General features: G+C 39.5%; 1 long non-coding RNA gene across 1 annotated transcript; it reads left to right on the top strand.

The window, feature by feature from the left end:
- The first annotated feature begins 383 nt into the window (after positions 1-383).
- Positions 384-6,589, top strand: LOC128114996 (uncharacterized). The gene is made up of 4 exons (XR_008219954.1): positions 384-1,123; positions 1,306-1,443; positions 1,778-1,958; positions 5,358-6,589. It is a non-coding gene; the product is annotated as an uncharacterized LOC128114996 (long non-coding RNA).
- The last annotated feature ends 1,621 nt before the right edge of the window (positions 6,590-8,210 follow it).

Below are 8,210 nucleotides of genomic sequence, written 5' to 3'. Positions count from 1 at the left end.
CTCTGTTTGGTTGTTTTTCTTGGGGTTTTTTGAGATAGAACATAAAGTTGAGTAAATAGGGAGATGTGGAGGAGCTGGGAGAAGGGCAAGAACATGATCAAAATATATTACATGAAAAAATAAAACTAGATAAGCAAAACAAAATTTAAATAAAACAAAATAAAAAATTAAAGGAATTAACAGAGCTTCTCTGTGGGTCTCCACAAAAGCATATGCTTTTTAGAGAGTTAGAAGAGGTTTGCTTTGATCCCCATCTTGAATTACTACCAACCAACTCTTTGCACATTATTTAAGTGACCATTTCCAGGAAGGTAACAGGCATAGCCTATGGCCAGAGGATGTGCCCAGTTGAGGGTAGAGCACAATGGGTGTTTCTCAAGAAGTCATAGCTCACCCTGTGTTATAGGGGGCTGTCCTTCAAGATTTTTCATGAAGCTGCTACAAACCTCAAGCCCCATCGCCAGGGTTTGATGCCTGCTGCCGTAAACCTAGTGAAATTTCCCACTGTATTATCTCAAGCTAGGTTGTCCTGGGTGGTCTGTACCTCTAGGGGAAGCCTGAGTGAAACATACAATTAATCAGAAGGCCAAGGTATGATCTGGACAAGGAATTCTGAGACACAAATTTCGTGTTCTGGAGGTATGACAGTGTGCAGAACAAGCAGTATCCTTCTGTGATCCAATTCTTTGACTCGTCCAGTTGCAGGTTGTGGGTGGTAGATAGCCTAATGTGCCCAGGGAGATGAAATTGAGACTCCTTCTTGACAAGGCAGCAATATTTGGCATAGATAATAACTGGGTTATTATAATAACTGACCAACATGGTATATTTTATCCCTTGCTCCAGGTTATTATCTACCATGGAGAGAGCATCCACACTATGTGGCCCTGTGGCACTGGGAGGGAGTCAGGCTCCACATGGATCACAAGATATGCATCTCCTGCAGAAAAATCTCCAGTGATCTCAGTGAGACTTCAGCAGTCCTATGGCCTTCTAGAACCATAAACTATCATGTTGCCTTATGAGGTGCAAGCTAGATTTATGGACACAAGAAATCCTGGGAAATCAGTGCTGGTGCCCAGAATGGAGCGCAGTGGCTTGCTAATGCAGCATAATAGCAGAGGTATTTGTAAGCTATCCCAGGGTGGGTGACCATGGCCTTCTAGTAGAACAAAAGCTTTCTCTTCCAATTCTTTGAGTGTTTGGGAGCTATTCTGATAAGAAGTACACCACTGTATAAGCATCTTCTGATACCTTCACTGTGTAAGCATCTGTCCAATAACAAACTCTTACCATGTCACATAGCTCCTCCAGTGTCTTTGGGACCAAAATATCTCAAAAGAAGAAGGATTCACAATCAAATGATCTGCAACACTAAGAAGAGCTCAATCCTTGAAGACAGTGACTATCTAGTGCCTTCTGAATGTCTCAAGCAGTCCTGAAGTAGGTAATTCTTTCTTTTTTTTTTTTGGTAGTACTAGTAATTGAACCTAAGATAAGAAACAAGTGTTAAACCAGTGAGCTATAGATGCAGCTCAGTGAAATTCTTATTCTCACCCTGTGGAGATTTTTCTTTGCTTGTTTATTTATTCACTGGTTTATTTATTCATTTGTTTATTCATTTATGGGGTGTGTGTGTGTGTGTGTGTGTGTGTGTGTGTGTGTGTGTGTGTGTGTGTGTGTGTGTGTGTGTGTGTGCAGGCATCACACTTGCCACAACCTGTGTATAAAAGGTCAGAGGACAGTCTGTAGAAGTCAGTTCTCTCCTTCCACACAGGTATTTCATCAAATCAGGTCTTCAGGCCCCTTTCCCCACTGTGCCATCCTGCCAGGCTCCTGCAGAGCTTCTGCTGACTCTAGTTTGCTTCCTAGAAAAATAAGTGCAGGAGCAGAAGCGTTGCCTCTACGGAAAAGCCACCTTGGTTGTTCAGATCACGTAAAAAGCCTATAAAAACAAGGTAAGTTCCAAACCTCTATATCTAACCAAATAAAAAGGAGTCAAGTGACTTCTAGAAAGCTTTGGAAGCTGATTCGCAGGTTCGATCTCTTGAAAAGAATTTGGGGTTTCAAGGTATACAATTTGGTTAGCTCAGAGGTGATCCTGGCAGAGATGACATCAGGGTTTCCCAGACTGAGGCCTTTGTAGAGTGGTATTTGACAAGTAACTGAGAATGTTATCTAGCCTCTCTCTTTCCTCTTGGTCCAAGAAGGCTAGAAAAGTCAATCTATGGGTTGTAGCAAGAGACATAGGGCAGCTCTGATGATCAAATGGCCCAAAGTATCTGTTTCATTTGATCCATTAGTGAAGGCTGCAGTGGGTTCCTTCAAAAGGCCAGTCAGTAGCTGAGTGGCACAGGCAATTATCAAATGCAAAGAGTAAGGAAAAAGTAGGAAATGAGAGACAAAATCAAAATAGAAGATGGCTGGAGCTAAAAGAGATAAAATAAGAGCTAAAGTGCAAATAGCACCAGTATTGGCTGCTGGCTGCATGGCCTATGAGTAATTGAAACTGATTTCAAGGGACAGTGTCATCAAAGAGAAATGGAAGACTGTTCTCTACTTGCCACCCTCTCATATTCCCAAATGTCTCTTAGGTCTAGGTTTATGAATAACACTCTGAGTTGTCCTGGGTTAATGCCAAGAGTCTGGAGTTAAGTAAAACAGAAAATGTTTTCTTATATTTACTATTCTGGAGCCATACTTTGATTTTCCTAGTCTTTTCAATTTTAATTTGAGATTAGTGGGTAATGGGAAGGACAAGGGAAGCTGAAATCTTAAGGCATTATCTGTATGTTTGCTGATTTACTAAGTTTTTATCTCTGAGAAGGAGAATTGTTGTCTATCCATCAAAATAGGTTAAGAAGTGTTTCAGTAACAAGTAAGCCTCAAATTTAGTGTTTAGAACAAAAACTGTTTATTTCTTGCTAGTGTCACTTGCCCACTCCAAGTTGGTTGAATCTCTGAACATAATCATCACCTGAATTCAAAATCCACAGTGCCTCCAACTCAATCTGTTTTCTATGACTGTGGCACTGTGAAAGAAGAAGCTGACTCAGTTTCCACCCAGAAGTGACCTTGTGCCATTTCTGCTCCTTTTTTCATGAGCCACAGTAAGTCACATGACCACACCTAATACTAAAGGGTGTAGAGAAGAACCATATGTGAAGGAGGAAAGTCAATAATGATTGGTAAGTTTATGATTACTATGCTGTCCTAGTGATAGTAGGGACATTGTACATCAGTGTGTGCCTAATCAAAATCTCAGCACAGGCACAATTATACTGATCCTTGTTTTATTCTAGGTAGTGCTAGGATCTTTGATAGGTTGTAGTAGGACAGGCCCATAGGGTCGAGGAAATTGGCTCAAACCAGTTGCCAAGGCATGCACATAATGTAATTCCTTATGAGCAAACTTGGAGTCTGCCTGAGGGCCTAGCAACAGGTGCTGTCGGAGTTCCTTGTTGCTGTCAGAGTTCCTGATAATGCGGAGTCTAGCAACAGGGCCTAGCAACAGGCACTGTCAGAGTTCTTGATCACTGTCAGAGTTCCTGATCATGACTAGCCAATGAGGGATGACCACGCAATGCTACCAGATTGGGACACAGCTTGGATGCTGGGAGAAGCGTATAGAAGGCCTATCCTATTATTGAATAAATGAATTTTCTGTTTGCTTTCAACTGACTCCTGGTGTCTGGGTGTCTGTGTTGTTGACACCACACCTCACCCCTACCCCCACCCCCAGGAGTCATTATGATCTAGCAACAGATAGGCTGTGTCTTTGACTAGTATACCAAATCATTAGAGACAACATATAAACTGTCTCATATGCCTGCCAAGATCAAGGTCACTAAGAGTACATGCAACAGTGTTATGGGCTTAACTAGCAGGAGCTAGACTACAGAATGCTAAACAAGTTAGAGAATCTATGGGAAACATCAAGGTGGAAGTGAGGAATAAAGAATATTCCCATATATACCCATAAAATGACCATTCCTGTATGTAGCTACATTAACTTCCAGAATGATAGTTGTATATAAAGCGGGGCACAGTACTCAGGAGACCTAGACAGGATAATCACAAGTTTGAGGCTAACTTGGACTACATAGTGACTTTAAGGCCAACTTGGGCTACATAGCAAGACCCTGTCTCAAAAAAAGGAGTTTAAAAAATCACATGAAAAGCCAGAAATTGTGGGCATGCTTGTAATCTTAGAATTTGGAGGCAGAGCCAAGAAAATCTCAAGTGTGAGGATGGACTGGATTACCTAGTCAGACTCTCAAAAGAAAAAAAGAATAGTTATATGGAAGATTGAACCACCTTGTGATATAGCTGTAAAATACCTTAACTCTTATAGTTTGAAAGCAAAACTTAAGGTACTTCTTTAAGAGAGGGTAAAATATTGACTATTCTGTATGCATAGTCAGCAAAATCGCACTAATAGTACTTATAACTCATTGTTATGGGTTCTTGGAGGAAAAATGAAATAGAGTACACAAATTGCTATTGAAGTGATCTGTCCTTTCCAGAGCCACAGGGATGGTCCAGTGTATGCAAATCAATTAAGGTAATTATAGCACATAAATGGACTCAAGGATAGAAACTATATGATTATCTCAATAGATGTAGAAGGGCTTTTGATAAAAGCCAAAAGTCTCTAATGATAAAAGCCCTGTAAAAACAAGGAATGGAAGGAACATACATCAACCTAATAAAGATTGCATATAACAAACTTCTATCTAACATACTAAATGGGAGAAAACACAAAACATTTTCATTAAAAATCAAGAACAAGACAAACATTTCCACTGTATCCACTCTTATCCAACATACTATTTGAAGTATTAGTGACAATATAAGGGAATATAGGGATGCAAAGAGGAAAGAAAGAAGTTCGGCTATCTCTATTTGTTTATGATATAATTTTACACATAAGAGACCTTAAAGACACAACCAGAAAACTCATAGAGCTGATAAACACTTCTGTGGAGTTGGCAGGACACAGAATTAATAAAAAAAATCAGCAGTCATGCTATATACCAATAATCAACATGCTGAGAAAGAAATCAGAAAAATAATCCCACCCACAATTGCTGTTTTTAACTGTAGGAATATCATCAAGGTATGCATGCAACTATTGATCACTAATTCAACTTGAGGCCCACTCAACAAACACCATTCCTAGTATTGGAAACATGTCCAGCAACCTGGGACTAGTGAAGTCATGGATCTTGGAGGAGAATGTAGAGTCACCACTTTACTAAACACATAATCCCTAACTGCATTCTAAATATTTATCCTTATACTCACAGATAAGTGTAATTCTCACTTCTCATTGAAGAAACTTCTCTTTGAAACAGAGACCATTACAGAAGACCACAACAGATCAAAGTGCAGAGAACAAGAGATTGTATGGTGCCCTGTCCCAAATGACACATCTACAACACAATTTTTGCACCTTAGTCTATGGGATATTGCAAAAGAAGGGGCAGAAAGATTGGAAGAGCCAGAGAGGAGAAGAAAGTTTTCTGTCTCACCAGCATGGCTGCCTGCACAATGATGACCCAATGGACATGCTAACATGGAAGAGGTCAGTCTCATGGAGCCTCAACCCTAGACAAAGAACTGTGATCAACTGAGGAATGCTGAGAGTGGGAGAGACATTGTTCCTGAGGAACTAGCTCACAGTTGGTTAACTGATACCAAATGGTCAGCCCTGAGATCATATGTATACAGGTAACATTTTACAGACTGATCAGGTTGCATGTATGCTTCAGGTGTGGGGATGTATACAATTTTTTAAAAAGAGGCCATGAATTTGAGAGATGGAAAGGGGGTACATGAGTGGGCCTGAAGGGAGGAAAAGGAAGAAAGGAAATGATGTGATTATAACTTAAAAAAATAAAAATACTATAAATTTAAGAACATAGGGATAAACATAAGTAAATAAGTGAAAGGCCTCTACAATGAAAACTTTAAAACACTAAAGAACAAACTTGAAGACCCGTCATGTTCATAGTTTGGAAGAATTATTATTGTAAAAATGACTATATTGCCAAAACCAGCCTACATACTCAATGCAGCATCCATCAGAATTTCAATGCCTATTTTTAGTTTGTTGAGGAACCTCCATACTGATTTCCATAGTAGCTGAACTAATTAACATTTCAACTAGCAGGATATAAGGATTCTTTTTTGTCTACATCCTGACCAACATTTTCTGTTTTCTTAATGACTGCTTTTCTTACTGGGGTGAGATAGGACTTCAGTGTAGTTTTAATGTGCATATCTCTCATGGTTAATGAGGTTGAACATTATCTATATGGTTACTGGCCATTTATAGTTCATCTTATACAATAGAGAATTTTTCAGCTGTGGTGAAACATAAAGTCATGTTCTTTATAGAAAAATGGATACAGCTGGAGATAGACATGTTAAACAAATGAAGTCACTCTCAGAAAGACAAATATTGCATGTTTTCAATCATCTGTAGGTCCTGGATTCTATATACATACATAAAGTCATACGTGCATGGATGACATGAAAGTAGATGTAAAACTGTCTAGGAGAACAGTGGGTACCAATGGAAGGAGGAAGGAGGAAGGAGGAAGGAAGGGGAGGGCATTAGGGAATGAGAACATACTTGAAATACATTACGTAATTGCCTGAAAATGGGTTTGTGCCACCCGGTTTAATAAAATAAAATGTTTCAATTTCAATGCTATTCTTCACCAAAATAAAAAGAAAACATAAAATTCATGTAGAAGTACAAAATAATCTGAATAATCAAAGCAATCCTGGGGGGGGAAACAACAATGCTGGTTGTATCACCATACCTCAACTCAAGTTATGCTACAGAGTCATAGCAACAAAAATAGCATGGTATTGGCACAAAAACACATCCATTGATGGGACAGAGTAGAGGACCCATTTATAAACCCACCCAACTACAGCCATATGACTTATTTACAAAGATGCCAAACATACACAGTAAAGAAAAGACAGCCTCTTCCACAACTGGTACTAGGAAAACTGGATAGCCATATATGGAAAAATGAAACTAGATCTCTATCTCTTGCCCTGTACACCAGTTCCGGGGCCAGTGAAATGGCTCAGGGAGTAAAGGTACTTGCTGTCAAGCCTAGTGACCCAAGTCCAATACCTGGGACCAGGACTCAGGTATACATGGTAAAAGAAGAGAAGCATCTCCCATCAATTGCCCTCTGGCATTTCTGTATGTACCATGGTACACACCACCACCACCACCACCACCACCACCACCACCACCACCACAAATACATGGGGTGAGGGTAAATAAATGTTAAAATTAAGTAAACTCTAAATGTGTCAAAAGTGTTAATACAATTCATGAAACTTTGTATATGATAAAGGGAAAAGAACTTAAGATACAGGCATGGGCAAGGCCTACCAAATAAAACTACATTCATGGGCTGGAGAGATGGCTCAGAGGTTAAGAGCACTGACTGCTCTTCCAGAGGTCCTGAGTTCAATTCCCAGCACCCACATGGTGGCTCACAACCATCTGTAATGAGATCTGGCGCCCTCTTCTGGCCTGCAGTCATACATGCTGTATACATAATAAATAAATAAATCTTAAAAAAACTACATTCATTTAGTAAATAATACTAATATTCAACAAGTGAGACCTCATGAAATTACAAAAAGGCTTTCTCACAAAAAAGGTACAGCTAATAAAGTGAAGAGACAACCTTTAGAATAGTAGACAATTATTTGCTAGCTATACACCTGACCTAGTATTAATATCTAGACTATACAATGAACTAAAAAAATCAACCTAATAAACAAGTGGATAATTGTTGTGGAATATTATTTTAACTAGGTAACGACATATTACATTGTTTATGCTGTGGAATATTACTTTAACTGTGTAAAGGTGTGTTACTCTTGTTTATGCTGCATTTAACAATGTAAGGATGTGTGTTTAATTATGTAAAAATGTGTTGCATCTGTTTCACCTTGCCCGCCTAAGGCACCTGATTGATCTAATAAAGAACTGAATGGCAAGTAGCTAGGCAAGAGAAAAGATAGGCAGTGCTTGAAGACAGAGAGAATAAATAGGGGTAGAAGCCTAGGCTCAAAAAGAGAAGAGAAGAAAGAGAGAAGAAGGGACAGACCTGGGGCAAGAAGCCAGCCAGCCGCCAACCAGCAGACAGCACAGCAAAGGCAGTGAC

Source organism: Peromyscus californicus, unplaced genomic scaffold (assembly GCF_007827085.1).
Source record: "Peromyscus californicus insignis strain IS unplaced genomic scaffold, ASM782708v3 Scaffold_10__1_contigs__length_136768540, whole genome shotgun sequence".
Classification (NCBI taxonomy): domain Eukaryota; kingdom Metazoa; phylum Chordata; class Mammalia; order Rodentia; family Cricetidae; genus Peromyscus; species Peromyscus californicus.
Note: the sequence above shows the minus strand (reverse complement) of the source record. Positions and strands in the feature narration are given on the sequence as shown.